Raw genomic sequence first — 17,701 nt, 5'->3', positions numbered from 1 at the left:
GTACAGTGTTTCTCAACCATTTCTGGACCAGTGACTGCTGAGACAAGCCCCCCCACGCCTCTTTTATAACCAGCTCACTATTAAAACAAACACAACATGCAGATACAACTCACCCCTATAACTGTTCCTCTGGAGATACAACTCACCACTATAACTGTTCCTCTGGAGATACAACTCACCACTATAACTGTTCCTCTGGAGATACAACTCACCACTATAACTGTTCCTCTGGAGATACAACTCACCACTATAACTGTTCCTCTGGAGATACAACTCACCACTATGACTGTTCCTCTATCTGGAGATACAACACACCACTATAACTGTTCCTCTGTCTGGAGATACAACTCACCACTATAACTGTTCCTCTGTCTGGAGATACAACTCACCACTATAACTGTTCCTCTGTCTGGAGATACAACTCACCACTATAACTGTTCCTCTGGAGATACAACTCACCACTATAACTGTTCCTCTGGCGATACAACTCACCACTATAACTGTTCCTCTGGAGATACAACTCACCACTATAACTGTTCCTCTGGAGATACAACTCACCACTATAACTGTTCCTCTGTCTGGAGATACAACTCACCACTATAACTGTTCCTCTGTCTGGAGATACAACTCACCACTATAACTGTTCCTCTGGAGATACAACTCACCACTATAACTGTTCCTCTGGAGATACAACTCACCACTATAACTGTTCCTCTGTCTGGAGATACAACTCACCACTATAACTGTTCCTCTGGAGATACAACTCACCACTATAACTGTTCCTCTGGAGATACAACTCACCACTATAACTGTTCCTCTGTCTGGAGATACAACTCACCACTATAACTGTTCCTCTGGAGATACAACTCACCACTATAACTGTTCCTCTGGCGATACAACTCACCACTATAACTGTTCCTCTGGAGATACAACTCACCACTATAACTGTTCCTCTGGAGATACAACTCACCACTATAACTGTTCCTCTGTCTGGAGATACAACTCACCACTATAACTGTTCCTCTGTCTGGAGATACAACTCACCACTATAACTGTTCCTCTGGAGATACAACTCACCACTATAACTGTTCCTCTGGAGATACAACTCACCACTATAACTGTTCCTCTGTCTGGAGATACAACTCACCACTATAACTGTTCCTCTGGAGATACAACTCACCACTATAACTGTTCCTCTGGAGATACAACTCACCACTATAACTGTTCCTCTGTCTGGAGATACAACTCACCACTAGAACTGTTCCTCTGTCTGGAGATACAACTCACCACTATAACTGTTCCTCTGTCTGGAGATACAACTCACCACTATAACTGTTCCTCTGTCTGGAGATACAACTCACCACTATAACTGTTCCTCTGTCTGGAGATACAACTCACCACTATAACTGTTCCTCTGGAGATACAACTCACCACTATAACTGTTCCTCTGGAGATACAACTCACCACTACAACTGTTCCTCTGGAGATGCAACTCACCACTATAACTGTTCCTCTGGAGATACAACTCACCACTATAACTGTTCCTCTGGAGATACAACTCACCACTATAACTGTTCCTCTGTCTGGAGATACAACTCACCACTATGACTGTTCCTCTGGAGATACAACTCACCACTATAACTGTTCCTCTGGAGATACAACTCACCACTATAACTGTTCCTCTGTCTGGAGATACAACTCACCACTATAACTGTTCCTCTGGAGATACAACTCACCACTATAACTGTTCCTCTGTCTGGAGATACAACTCACCACTATAACTGTTCCTCTATCTGGAGATACAACTCACCACTATAACTGTTCCTCTGTCTGGAGATACAACTCACCACTATAACTGTTCCTCTATCTGGAGATACAACTCACCACTATAACTGTTCCTCTGTCTGGAGATACAACTCACCACTATAACTGTTCCTCTATCTGGAGATACAACTCACCACTATAACTGTTCCTCTGTCTGGAGATACAACTCACCACTATAACTGTTCCTCTGGAGATACAACTCACCACTATAACTGTTCCTCTGGAGATACAACTCACCACTATGACTGTTCCTCTGGAGATACAACTCACCACTATAACTGTTCCTCTGGAGATACAACTCACCACTATAACTGTTCCTCTATCTGGAGATACAACTCACCACTATAACTGTTCCTCTGTCTGGAGATACAACTCACCACTATAACTGTTCCTCTATCTGGAGATACAACTCACCACTATAACTGTTCCTCTGGAGATACAACTCACCACTATAACTGTTCCTCTGGAGATACAACTCACCACTATAACTGTTCCTCTATCTGGAGATACAACTCACCACTATAACTGTTCCTCTGGAGATACAACTCACCACTATAACTGTTCCTCTATCTGGAGATACAACTCACCACTATAACTGTTCCTCTGTCTGGAGATACAACTCACCACTATAACTGTTCCTCTGGAGATACAACTCACCACTATAACTGTTCCTCTGTCTGGAGAAACAACTCACCACTATAACTGTTCCTCTGGAGATACAACTCACCACTATAACTGTTCCTCTGGAAATACACCTCACAACTATAACTGTTCCTCTGTCTGGAGATACAACTCACCACTATAACTGTTCCTCTGTCAGATGAACAGATACAACTCACCACTATGACTGTTCCTCTGTCTGGAGATACAACTCACCACTATGACTGTTCCTCTGGAGATACAACTCACCACTATGACTGTTCCTCTGGAGATACAACTCACCACTATAACTGTTCCTCTGGAGATACAACTCACCACTATAACTGTTCCTCTGTCTGGAGATACAACTCACCACTATAACTGTTCCTCTGTCTGGAGATACAACTCACCACTATAACTGTTCCTCTGGAGATACAACTCACCACTATAACTGTTCCTCTGTCTGGAGATACAACTCACCACTATAACTGTTCCTCTGGAGATACAACTCACCACTATAACTGTTCCTCTGTCTGGAGATACAACTCACCACTATAACTGTTCCTCTGTCTGGAGATACAACTCACCACTATAACTGTTCCTCTGTCTGGAGATACAACTCACCACTATAACTGTTCCTCTGTCTGGAGATACAACTCACCACTATAACTGTTCCTCTGGAGATACAACTCACCACTATAACTGTTCCTCTGGAGATACAACTCACCACTATAACTGTTCCTCTGTCTGGAGATACAACTCACCACTATAACTGTTCCTCTGTCTGGAGATACAACTCACCACTATAACTGTTCCTCTGTCTGGAGATACAACTCACCACTATAACTGTTCCTCTGTCTGGAGATACAACTCACCACTATAACTGTTCCTCTGGAGATACAACTCACCACTATAACTGTTCTTCTGCTGTAGACATTTGGTTAGCCTCCCTGTTGTGCTTTCTATCTGTCTCAACATATTTTCTTCTGCCATTATTATTTTTGATCTCTGTCTGTCTGTCTGTCTGTCTGTCTGTCTGTCTGTCTGTCTGTCTGTCTGTCTGTCTGTCTGTCTGTCTGTCTGAAGGAACCAAAGGAAGGGACATACTGTATATAAGGAAGGAACCAAAGTGAGTGACATATATAGGGAAGGAAACAAAGGGATAGGCATATATAGGGAAGGAACCAAAGGACGGGAAATATATAGGGAAGGAACCAAAGGGAGGGACATATATAGGGAAGGAACCAAAGGGAGGGACATATATAGGGAAGGAACCAAAGACAGAGACATATATAGGGAAGGAACCAAAGACAGAGACATATATAGGAAATGTAATTCCGGGATGTGACGGAATCCAGGTGAGTCTGAGGATGAGCAGGTGCGCGTAACGATGGTGACAGGTGTGCGCCATAACGAGCAGCCTGGTGACCTAGAGGCCGTAGAGGGAGCACACGTGACAGTAAAAGCCAAGCTAATGTCTTAAGCTATTTCGCAAATTAGTGCCTATCATATGTGTTCCTCTGAATCAACAACTGTCCTATGTGTTAATTACTATTAGTGGGCTCCAGACTGACATTTTACTCTAATGTGTTTAGTAGTAATTACTATTAGTGGGCTCCAGACTGACATTTTACTCTGATTTATTTCGTAGTTATTTGGAGCCCCATGAATTGTTGCTGAAGCAGCAGCTTCCTGGGTTCCAGACACAACATAGAACATGATACAAAACATCAATAGACAAGGTCAAGGACAGAACTACACACGTTTAACATAACAACAATAGTACAAAAAAAATGATCCTACTGACAGTTACACATTACAGACAGTTACACATTAATGACAGTTACATGTTAATGACAGTTACACATGAATGACAGTTACACATTACTGACAGTTACACATTAATGACAGTTACACATTACTGACAGTTACACATGAATGACAGTTACACATGAATGACAGTTACACATTAATGGCAGTTACACATTACTGACAGTTACACATTACTGACAGTTACACATTACTGACAGTTACACATTAATGACAGTTACACATTACTGACAGTTACACATTACAGACAGTTACACATTACAGACAGTTACACATTACAGACAGTTACACATTACTGACAGTTACACATTACTGACAGTTACACATTACAGACAGTTACACATTACTGACAGTTACACATTACTGACAGTTACACATTACTGACAGTTACACATTACAGACAGTTACACATTACTGACAGTTACACATTACTGACAGTTACACATTACTGACAGTTACACATTACAGACAGTTACACATTACTGACAGTTACACATTACTGACAGTTACACATTACAGACAGTTACACATTACTGACAGTTACACATTACTGACAGTTACACATTACTGACAGTTACACATTACTGACAGTTACACATTACAGACAGTTACACATTACAGACAGTTACACATTACTGACAGTTACACATTACTGACAGTTACACATTACAGACAGTTACACATTACTGACAGTTACACATTACAGACAGTTACACATTAGTGACAGTTACACATTACTGACAGTTACACATTACAGACAGTTACACATTAGTGACAGTTACACATTACTGACAGTTACTGACAGTTACACATTACAGACAGTTACACATTACTGACAGTTACACATTACAGACAGTTACACATTACAGACAGTTACACATTATAGACAGTTACACATTACTGACAGTTACACATTACTGACAGTTACACATTACTGACAGTTACACATTACAGACAGTTACACATTACTGACAGTTACACATTACTGACAGTTACACATTACTGACAGTTACATTAATGACAGTTACACATTAATGACAGTTACATTAATGACAGCTACATTAATGACAGCTACATTAATGACAGTTACATTAATGACAGTTACATTACTGACAGTTACATTAATGACAGTCACATTAATGACAGCTACATTAATGACAGTTACATTAATGACAGTTACACATTACTGACAGTTACATTAATGACAGTTACACATTAATGACAGTTACATTAATGACAGTTACATTAATGACAGTTACACATTAATGACAGTTACACATTAATGACAGTTACATTAATGACAGTTACATTAATGACAGTTACATTATTGACAGCTACATTAATGACAGTTACATTAATGACAGTTACATTAATGACAGTTACATGTTAATGACAGTTTGTATTTTGTCAAAGCAGCAGCTCTTCCTGGGTTCCGACAAAATTAAGACAGTTATGCAATTTTAAAAATATTACAGTACGTTCATACCAGATTTCAGAACACACTAATTTTGTGCCCTCAGACCCCTACTCCACTACCACGTAGTACTGTGGAATAGAGTCCCATGTAGTCACGGCTCTATGTAGTACTGTGGAATAGAGTTCCATGTAGTCATGGCTCTATGTAGTACTGTGGAATAGAATTCCATGTAGTCATGGCTCTATGTAGTACAGTGGAATAGAGTTCCATGTAGTCATGACTCTATGTAGTACTGTGGAATAGAGTTCCCTGTAGTCATGGCTCTATGTAGTACTGTGCTCCTCCCATAGTCTGTTCTGGACTTGAGGACAGTGAAGAGACCACTGGTGACATGTCTTGTGGGGTATGGATGGGTGTCTGAGCTGTGTGTTAGTAGTTTAGACAGACCTCTGGTGGGTGTCTGAGCTGTGTGCCAGTAGTTTAAACAGACCACTGGTGGCATGTCTTGTGGGGTATGTATGGGTGTCTGAGCTGTGTGTTAGTAGTTTAGACAGACCTCTGGTGACATGCCTTGTGGGGTATGTATGAGTGTCTGAGCTGTGTGCCAGTAGTTTAAACAGACTTCTGGTGACATGTCTTGTGGGGTATGTATGGGTGTCTGAGCTGTGTGCCAGTAGTTTAAACAGACAGCTCGGTACATTCAACATGTCATAAATACAAGTAGTGATGAAGTCAATCTCTCCTTCACTTTGAGCCAGGAGAGATTGTCATGCATATTATTAACGTTAGCTCTCTGTGTACATCTAAGGGCCAGCCATGCTGCCCTGTTCTGAGTTGTAATTTTTATAAGTCCCACATTGTGGCACCTGACTACATGACTGAACAGTAGTCCAGGTGTGACAAAATTAGGGCCTGTAGGACCTGCCTTGTTGATAGTGTTGTTAAGAAGGTAGAAACTAGAGCCTGTAGGACCTGTCTTGTTGATAGTGTTGTTAAGAAGGTAGAAACTAGGCCCTGTAGGACCTGCCTTGTTGATAGTGGTAGAAACTAGGGTCTGTAGGACCTGCCTTGTTGATAGTGTTGTTAAGAAGGTAGAAACTAGGACCTGTTGGACCTGCCTTAGAACAGCGGTTTTAGTCACCTCAACTTGCTCAATTTCCACATTATTTATTACAAGACTTAGTTGACGTTTAGGGTTTAGTGAATGATTTGTCCCAAATACAATGATCTTCGTTAACTAATTCCCTGTCTTGTCATTCTGAAACTATCTGCACCTCTTTAAGTGTTGTGGTCATTTCAGTCACTGTAGTAGCTGACATGTATAGTGTTGAGTCATCCACATACATACATATACGTAAAGCCAGTGGCAGGTCGTTAGTAAGTATTGAAAAAAGTAAAGGGCCTAGACAGCTGCCCTGGGGAATTCCTGATTCTACCTGGATTATGGTTGAGAGGCTTCCATTAAAGAACACCCTCTGTGTTCTGTTAGACAGGCAACTCTTTATCCACAAAAAGCCATAACACATACGTTTCTTTTCAACAACACTGCGGTTAAAAGCCGCACTGAAGTCTAACAAAACAGCTCCCACAATGTTTTTATCATACATTTCTCTCAGCCAATCATCAGTCATTTGTCTAAGTGCTGTGCTTGTTGAATGTCCTTCCCTATAAGCACGCTGAAAGTCTGTTGTCAATTTGCTTCCTGTAAAATACCAATGTATCTGGTCAAACACCATTTGAAAATAACGTTTATTAAGGGTTGGTAACAGGCTGATTGGTCACCAATTTGAGTCAGTAAAGGGGGCTTTTACTATTCTTAGGTAGAGGAGTGACTTTTGCTTCCCTCCAGGCCTGAGGGCCACACACTTTCTAGTTGGCTTAAATTGAAGATATGGCAAATACGAGTGGCAATATCGTCCGCTATTATCCTCAGTAATTTTCCATCCAAGTTGTCAGGCTCCGGTGGTTTGTCATTGTTGATTTCTTTTACCTCTTCCACACACACACACACTTTACTGAATTCAAAATTACGCTTCTTCCCTTTCATAATTTGGTCAGATATACTTGGATGTGTTTGTTGCTGGCATCTTGTCAAAGAAAAAAAAAATCATTAAAGTCGTTTTCAATATCAGTTGGTTTTGTGATGAAGCATCTAATTCGTTGAATGATGGAGCTTGGAGTTTGTCTTTTTCCCAAAATGTAATTGAATGTTGCTCCAATGCTTTTTACTGTCATTCTTCGTGTCATTTATCTTTGTTTCATAGTGTAGTTTCTTCTTCTTTTCATTCGGTTTAGTCGCATGCTTTCTCAATTTGCAGTTCGCCAAACGGTTGTGCAGCCAGACGTATTTGCCTTTTCCCTCTCAACCATAACATTTTTCAATTCCTCATTAATCCACAGGGAATTTAACAGTTTTTACAGTCATTTTCTTAATGGGTACCTGCTTATTAATAACTGGAATAAGCAAGTTCATAAATGTGTCAAGTGCAGCGTCTGGTTGCTCCTCGTTACACACCACAGACCAGCAGCGTCTGGTTGCTCCTCGTTACACACCACAGACCAGCAGCGTCTGGTTGCTCCTCGTTACACACCACAGACCAGCAGCGCCTGGTTGCTCCTCGTTACACACCACAGACCAGCAGCGTCTGGTTGCTCCTCGTTACACACCACAGACCAGCAGCGTCTGGTTGCTCCTCGTTACACACCACAGACCAGCAGCGTCTGGTTGCTCCTCGTTACACACCACAGACCAGCAGCGCCTGGTTGCTCCTCGTTACACACCACAGACCAGCAAATATTTACATCAACAACATGGGAATCACTACAAAACGTATTGTATGACCTCTTATACACAATATTAGGCCCAGCCTTTGGAACGGTGGTTTTCCTAGATATGGCTACTATATTGTGATCACTACATCCGATGGATCTGGATACTGCTTTCAAGCACATTTCTGCAGCATTAGTAAAGATGTGATCAATACGTGTTGATGATTTCATTCCTGTTCTGTTTGTAACTACCCTGGTAGGTTGACTGATAACCTGATCCAGTTTGAATCTTTTTCTTTGTTCGTTTTTGTCTTTATGTTTTATTTCACCTTTATTTAACCAGGTAGGCTAGTTCACCTTTATTTAACCAGGTAGGCTAGTTCACCTTTATTTAACCAGGTAGGCTAGTTCACCTTTATTTAACCAGGTAGGCTAGTTCACCTTTATTTAACCAGGTAGGCCAGTTCACCTTTATTTAACCAGGTAGGCTAGTTCACCTTTATTTAACCAGGTAGGCTAGTTCACCTTTATTTAACCAGGTAGGCTAGTTCACCTTTATTTAACCAGGTAGGCCAGTTCACCTTTATTTAACCAGGTAGGCTAGTTCACCTTTATTTAACCAGGTAGGCCAGTTCACCTTTATTTAACCAGGTAGGCCAGTTCACCTTTATTTAACCAGGTAGGCTAGTTCACCTTTATTTAACCAGGTAGGCCAGTTCACCTTTATTTAACCAGGTAGGCCAGTTCACCTTTATTTAACCAGGTAGGCTAGTTCACCTTTATTTAACCAGGTAGGCCAGTTCACCTTTATTTAACCAGGTAGGCTAGTTCACCTTTATTTAACCAGGTAGGCCAGTTCACCTTTATTTAACCAGGTAGGCCAGTTCACCTTTATTTAACCAGGTAGGCTAGTTCACCTTTATTTAACCAGGTAGGCCAGTTCACCTTTATTTAACCAGGTAGGCCAGTTCACCTTTATTTAACCAGGTAGGCTAGTTCACCTTTATTTAACCAGGTAGGCTAGTTCACCTTTATTTAACCAGGTAGGCCAGTTCACCTTTATTTAACCAGGTAGGCTAGTTCACCTTTATTTAACCAGGTAGGCCAGTTCACCTTTATTTAACCAGGTAGGCCAGTTCACCTTTATTTAACCAGGTAGGCCAGTTCACCTTTATTTAACCAGGTAGGCTAGTTCATCTTTATTTAACCAGGTAGGCTAGTTCACCTTTATTTAACCAGGTAGACCAGATCACCTTTATTTAACCAGGTAGGCTAGTTCACCTTTATTTAACCAGGTAGGCCAGTTCACCTTTATTTAACCAGGTAGGCTAGTTCACCTTTATTTAACCAGGTAGGCTAGTTCACCTTTATTTAAACAGGTAGGCTAGTTCACCTTTTTTAACCAGGTAGGCTAGTTGAGAACAAGTTCTCATTTACAACTGTGACCTGGCCAAGATAAAGCAAAGCAGTTCGACACATACAACGACACAGAGTTACACATTAATAATACAGTGTGTGTAAATGAGGTAGGATTAGGGAGGTAAAGGCAATAAAATAGGCCATAGTGGCAATTACGATATAACAATTAAAAAACTGGAGTGATAGATGTGCAAGTAGAGATACTGGGGTGCAAAGGAGCAGAATTCATAAATAAATACAGTATGGGGATGAGGTAGTTGGATGGGCTATTTACATATGGGCTATGTACAGGTGCAGTGATCTGTGAGTGTTTCCAGTTTCAGAGATTTTTGCAGTTTGTTTTTTTGCAGTTCGTTCCAGTAATTGGCAGCAGAGAACTGGAAGGAAAGGTGGCCAAAGTAGGAATTGGCTTTGGGGATGACCAGTGAAATGTACCTGCTGGAGCGCGTGCTACGGGTAGGTGTTGCTATGGCGACCAGTGAACTGAGATAAGGCGGGGCTTTACCCAGCATAGACTTATAGATGACATGGAGCCAGTGGGTTTGGCGACGACTATGTAGTGAGGCCCAGCCAACGAGAGCGTACAGGTCTCAGTGGTGGGTAGTATATGGGGCTTTGGTGATAAAAACGGATGGCACTGTGATAGACTGCATCCAGTTTGCTGAGTAGAGTGTCGGGGGGATATTTTGTAAAGGACATCGCCGAAGTACGAAGTCCAACAATAATCACTATTGTTATTTACTGCTTCTATTTAATTATTTGTTTTTCTTATCTCTTACTGTTTAGTTGTTGTATTTTCTTAAAACTGCATTGTTGGTTAATAATTTTTATTTTTTTTTACCTTTATTCATCTAGGCAAGTCAGTTAAGAACAAATTCTTATTTTCAATGACGGCCCAGTGGGTTAACTTCCTGTTCAGGAGCAGAACGACAGATTTGTACCTTGTCAGCTCGGGGGTTTGAACTTGCAACCTTCCGGTTACTACAGTTACAGTGAAACGCTCTAACCACTAGGCTACCCTGCTACCCACTAGGCTACCCCTAGGCTACCCCACTAGGCTACCCCTAAGTAAGCATTTCACTGTAAGGTTCTACACCTGTTGTATTCAGCATTTCACTGTAAGGTCTACTACACCTGTTGTATTCAGCATTTCACTGTAAGGTCTACTACACCTGTTGTATTCAGCATTTCACTGTAAGGTCTACTACACCTGTTGTATTCAGCATTTCACTGTAAGGTCTACTACACCTGTTGTATTCAGCATTTCACTGTAAGGTCTACTACACCTGTTGTATTCAGCATTTCACTGTAAGGTCTACTACACCTGTTGTATTCAGCATTTCACTGTAAGGTCTACTACACCTGTTGTATTCAGCATTTCACTGTAAGGTCTACTACACCTGTTGTATTCAGCATTTCACTGTAAGGTCTACTACACCTGTTGTATTCGTAGTCGGCGCATGTGACAAATACAATTTGATTTGATTTGAAAGCTCTACATCTATATTATTGATTATTAGATATTACTGACAGTTACCCACATCAGTACATATACATAAGATAATAATTATTTAGGTCAGATAGAGGAGAGGCATTGTGCTGTGAGGTAGTGCTTTTGTTAGGAGAAAGGCAGTTTCATGTGATCGTGTATACAGTGCCTTGCGAAAGTATTCGGCCCCCTTGAACTTTGCGACCTTTTGCCACATTTCAGGCTTCAAACATAAAGATATAAAACTGTATTTTTTTGTGAAGAATCAACAACAAGTGGGACACGATCATGAAGTGGAACGACATTTATTGGATATTTCAAACTTTTTTAACAAATCAAAAACTGAAAAATTGGGCGTGCAAAATTATTCAGCCCCCTTAAGTTAATACTTTGTAGCGTCACCTTTTGCTGCGATTACAGCTGTAAGTCGCTTGGGGTATGTCTCTATCAGTTTTGCACATCGAGAGACTGAATTTTTTTCCCATTCCTCCTTGCAAAACAGCTCGAGCTCAGTGAGGTTGGATAGAGAGCATTTGTGAACAGCAGTTTTCAGTTCTTTCCACAGATTCTCGATTGGATTCAGGTCTGGACTTTGACTTGGCCATTCTAACACCTGGATATGTTAATTTTTGAACCATTCCATTGTAGATTTTGCTTTATGTTTTGGATCATTGTCTTGTTGGAAGACAAATCTCCGTCCCAGTCTCAGTCTTTTGCAGACTCCATCAGGTTTTCTTCCAGAATGGTCCTGTATTTCGCTCCATCCATCTTCCCATCAATTTTAAACATCTTCCCTGTCCCTGCTGAAGAAAAGCAGGCCCAAACCATGATGCTGCCACCACCATGTTTGACAGTGGGGATGGTGTGTTCAGGGTGATGAGCTGTGTTGCTTTTACGCCAAACATAACGTTTTGCATTGTTGCCAAAAAGTTCAATTTTGGTTTCATCTGACCAGAGCACCTTCTTCCACATGTTTGGTGTGTCTCCCAGGTGGCTTGTGGCAAACTCTAAACGACACTTTTTATGGATATCTTTAAGAAATGGCTTTCTTCTTGCCAATCTTCCATAAAGGCCAGATTTGTGCAATATACGACTGATTGTTGTCCTATGGACAGAGTCTCCCACCTCAGCTGTAGATCTCTGCAGTTCATCCAGAGTGATCATGGGCCTCTTGGCTGCATCTCTGATCAGTCTTCTCCTTGTATGAGCTGAAAGTTTGGAGGGACGGCCAGGTCTTGGTAGATTTGCAGTGGTCTGATACTCCTTCCATTTCAATATTATTGCTTGCACAGTGCTCCTTGGGATGTTTAAAGCTTGGGAAATATTTTTGTATCCAAATCCGGCTTTAAAATTCTTCACAACAGTATATCGGACCTGCCTGGTGTGTTCCTTGTTCTTCATGATGCTCTCTGCGCTTTTAACGGACCTCTGAGACTATCACATTGCAGGTGCATTTATACGGAGACTTGATTACACACAGGTGGATTGTATTTATCATCATTAGTCATTTAGGTCAACATTGGATCATTCAGAGATCCTCACTGAACTTCTGGAGAGAGTTTGCTGCACTGAAAGTAAAGGGGCTGAATAATTTTGCACGCCCAATTTTTCAGTTTTTGATTTGTTAAAAAAGTTTGAAATATCCAATAAATGTCGTTCCACTTCATGATTGTGTCCCACTTGTTGTTGATTCTTCACAAAAAAATACAGTTTTATATCTTTATGTTTGAAGCCTGAAATGTGGCAAAAGGTCGCAATGTTCAAGGGGGCCGAATACTTTCGCAAGGCACTGTAATACTGTGCGTTGCCTTGAATTTGCTCTGGATTTGGGAACAGTGAAGAGACCCCTGGTTGCATTGTCTGGGGGGGTAAGTATGTCTGTCAGAGCTATATGATATGTAAATTGATTATACAGACAATATTGCATTTTTAACAAATTCATATTTTCTCACTAAAACAATAATTGATACAGTCAATCTCTACTCTACTTTGAGCCAAGAGAGACTGACATGCACACTGTTATATTATTGCCATATTAGCCCCAGGCTAAGGCAGTTGTTAGCCCCAGGCTAAGGCAGTTGTTTGCCCCAGGCTAAGGCAGTTGTTAGCCACAGGCTAAGGCAGTTGTTTGCCCCAGGCTAAGGCAGTTGTTTGCCCCAGGCTAAGGCAGTTGTTAGCCACAGGCTAAGGCAGTTGTTTGCCCCAGGCTAAGGCAGTTGTTAGCCCCAGGCTAAGGCAGTTGTTAGCCACAGGCTAAGGCAGTTGTTTGCCCCAGGCTAAGGCAGTTGTTAGCCCCAGGCTAAGGCAGTTGTTAGCCCCAGGCTAAGGCAGTTGTTTGCCCCAGGCTAAGGCAGTTGTTAGCCCCAGGCTAAGGCAGCTGTTAGCTCCAGGCTAAGGCCGTTGTTTGCCCCAGGCTAAGGCAGCTGTTAGCCCCAGGCTAAGGCAGCTGTTAGCCCCAGGCTAAGGCAGCTGTTAGCCCCAGGCTAAGGCAGTTGTTAACCTGTCCCATTGTCCTACACTACTAGTTAAAAATGCTTTCAAAGGGTTCTTTGGCTGTCCGCATAGGAGAGACATTTTTGGTTCCATGTAAAAAACTTTTGGTCCCATGTAAAAACCCTTTTTGTTTTCAGATAGAACTATTTTGAGTTCCATGTAGAACCCTCTCTGGAGAAAGTTCCAAATAGAACCCCAAAGACTCATCCTATGGGGACAGCCCAAAAAAACGTTTAGGTTCTAGATAGCATCTTTTTTTTAAGAGTGTACCAATAACTTTTAACCCCGAGATATCCCATCTATAACTGTTTTCACACTCTATCTTGCTCTCTTCTTTGTAAGGGAGAGGTGCCTAAGCACTGATCAGTGAGATTTTAAAGTGTTTTGAGACAGAGGGGGAAGAAAGAGAGAGAGAGAGAGAGAGAAAAATAAAATAGTTTATCCAACACTAACAGATAAATTCTTGACATTCCGAACTGAGTAGCAGCTTAATTTATCAAAGACTGGGAGAGAGAGAGAGAGAGAGAGAGAGAGAGAGAGAGAGAGAGAGAGAGAGAGAGAGAGAGAGAGAGAGAGAGAGAGAGAGAGAGAGAGAGAGAGAGAGAGAGAGAGAGAGAGAGAGAGAGAGAGAGAGAGAGAGAGAGAGAGAGATGTAAACATGTTTTTCTCATGCCAATAAAGCCCCTTAAATTGAAATTGAATTGAGAGAGAGACAGACATACAGATAGAGAGAGTTGATGAGAGATAGAGAGAGAGGGTGAGAGATTGAGAGATAGAGAGAGAGAGGGTGAGAGAGAGGGTGAGAGATAGAGAGCGAGACAGACAGAGAGAGATGGTGAGAGAGAGAGAGAGAGAGAGAGAGAGACAGAGACAGACAAAGAGGGAGCGGTCTGGGGTTTTGTGGGTACAGAAAAAAAGTTGCTATCTAAAATCTAAAAAGGTACTTCTCCCCACAGGAGAACCCTTTGAAGAACCCCTTTTGGTTCCAGGTAGAACCCTTAATGGTTCCAGGTAGAACCCTTTTGGTTCCAGGTAGAACACCCTCCACCCCCTTCTCCACCTCTTCATTCTCACACTCACTCAACCCCCCCCCCCCCACAAAAAAAGTTACCTTTTAGTGAAAGTATGGGTGGGTGTGTTAATGGGGATTATGGGGTTGGATCATGTGTTTGGGATTTAGGGAGCTTTCGCTGAGAAGGGGTGAATATGCTCCCACGTCCCTGGATGGAGTGAGAGGAGGGGAATGGGGGATGAAAGGAGGAGTGGAGGTGAGAGGGGGGGAAAGAATAGAGGGATTAATTATTTCACACACCAACACTGAAACCAGCACTACCTTCCAGTATACCCAGTAAACTACGCAACACCTGTACTAGCTTCCAGTATAAAGAGTCGCTGTTGCATGATGAAGGAGGAGAGGAGGAGAAGGTAAAGGAGGTGAAGGATGAGGAGGAGGTGAAGGAGGTGAAAGAGGATGAGGTGAAGGAGGAGGATGTGAAGGAGGAGGAGGTGAAAGAGGAGGAGATGAAAGAGGAGGAGGTGAAGGAGGAGATGAAAGAGGAGGTGAAGGAGGAGGAGGTGAAAGAGGAGGTGAAGGAGGAGAAGGTGAAAGAGGAGGTGAAGGAGGAGGAGGTGAAAGAGGAGGTGAAGGAGAAGAAGGTGAAGGAGGAGGAGGTGAAAGAGGAGGTGAAGGAGGAGGAGGTGAAAGAGGAGGTGAAGGAGGAGGAGGTGAAAGAGAAGGTGAAGGAGGAGAAGGTGAAAGAGGAGGTGAAGGAGGAGGAGGTGTTTTGGTAGCAATGCGTAGTATATTAGGAATATTTTTTTTAAATACGACAGAAAGAGAGGAAGTGATGAAAAAGTAGAAACGCAACCCAAGTATGTCTGAGTAATTAAATTACAGCCCAAGTATGTCTGAGTAATTAAATTACAGCCCAAGTATGTCTGAGTAATTAAATTACAATCCAAGTATGTCTGGGTAATTAAATTACAGCCCAAGTATGTCCGGGTAATTAAATTACAAACCAAGTATGTCTGGGTAATTAAATTACAGCCCAAGTATGTCTGGGCAATTCAATTACAAACCAAGTATGTCTGGGTAATTAAATTACAGCCCAACTATGTCTGGGTAATTAAATTACAGCCCAAGTATGTCTGGGTAATTAAATTACAGCCCAAGTATGTCTGGGTAATTAAATTACAACCCAAGAGGGAACTTGGTACATCTGGGTAATTAAATTACAAACCAAGTATATCTGGGTAATTAATTTACAACCCAAGAGGGAACTTGGTACATCTGGGTAATTAATCACAGAGTCATCTGTACTCAACCATAAAACCACCTGACGGCACCAACTCAACTCTTGGTTTCTGCACACACACACACACACACACACACACACACACACACACACACACACACACACACACACACACACACACACACACACACACACACACACACACACACACACACACACACACACACACCATCTGGTCCCCACAGACCCAATTCTCCATGATGTCGTCTCTAAAGAGTCGTTTTGAATCCTACATCCTGTTTGACATCAGTTGACCTTCTGTACATTTTAAAGTTCATCAAAAGAGAAAATGTTGAACATGATGGCAGTTCCCAAACCGACTCTCTCTGTATGTCATGATATTACCTCTCTCTCTGTAGGACATGATATTACCTCTCTCTCTCTCTGTAGTTCATGATATTACCTCTCTCTCTGTAGTTCATGATATTACCTCTCTCTCTGTAGTTCATGATATTACCTCTCTCTCTCTGTAGGACATGATATTACCTCTCTCTCTCTCTGTAGTTCATGATATTACCTCTCTCTCTGTAGTTCATGATATTACCTCTCTCTCTGTAGTTCATGATATTACCTCTCTCTCTCTCTGTAGTTCATGATATTACCTCTCTCTCTGTAGTTCATGATATTACCTCTCTCTCTGTATGTCATGATATTACCTCTCTCTCTGTAGGACATGATATTACCTCTCTCTCTCTCTGTAGTTCATGATATTACCTCTCTCTCTGTAGTTCATGATATTACCTCTCTCTCTGTAGTTCATGATATTACCTCTCTCTCTCTGTAGGACATGATATTACCTCTCTCTCTCTCTGTAGTTCATGATATTACCTCTCTCTCTCTCTGTAGTTCATGATATTACCTCTCTCTCTGTAGTTCATGATATTACCTCTCTCTCTCTGTAGGACATGATATTACCTCTCTCTCTGTAGGACATGATATTACCTCTCTCTCTCTCTGTAGTTCATGATATTACCTCTCTCTCTCTCTGTAGTTCATGATATTACCTCTCTCTCTGTAGTTCATGATATTACCTCTCTCTCTCTCTGTAGTTCATGATATTACCTCTCTCTCTGTAGGACATGATATTACCTCTCTCTCTGTAGTTCATGATATTACCTCTCTCTCTCTCTGTAGGACATGATATTACCTCTCTCTCTGTAGTTCATGATATTACCTCTCTCTCTGTAGTTCATGATATTACCTCTCTCTCTCTCTGTAGGACATGATATTACCTCTCTCTCTGTCGTTCATGATATTACCTCTCTCTCTGTATGTCATGATATTACCTCTCTCTCTGTAGTTCATGATATTACCTCTCTCTCTCTCTGTAGTTCATGATATTACCTCTCTCTCTGTAGTTCATGATATTACCTCTCTCTCTGTAGTTCATGATATTACCTCTCTCTCTCTCTGTAGGACATTATATTACCTCTCTCTCTGTAGTTCATGATATTACCTCTCTCTCTGTAGTTCATGATATTACCTCTCTCTCTGTAGGACATGATA

The 17,701-nt window shown here is 41.6% G+C and overlaps 1 protein-coding gene across 6 annotated transcripts in view; it reads left to right on the top strand.

Annotated features, from left to right (window-relative positions):
• LOC110515904 (myelin regulatory factor) overlaps window positions 1–17,701 on the top strand; it is a 142,449-nt gene that overhangs the window by 34,162 nt on the left and 90,586 nt on the right. The window lies entirely within an intron of this gene.

This window comes from Oncorhynchus mykiss, chromosome 4 (genome assembly GCF_057628025.1).
Source record: "Oncorhynchus mykiss isolate SJ-2025 chromosome 4, ASM5762802v1, whole genome shotgun sequence".
Classification (NCBI taxonomy): domain Eukaryota; kingdom Metazoa; phylum Chordata; class Actinopteri; order Salmoniformes; family Salmonidae; genus Oncorhynchus; species Oncorhynchus mykiss.
Note: the sequence above shows the minus strand (reverse complement) of the source record. Positions and strands in the feature narration are given on the sequence as shown.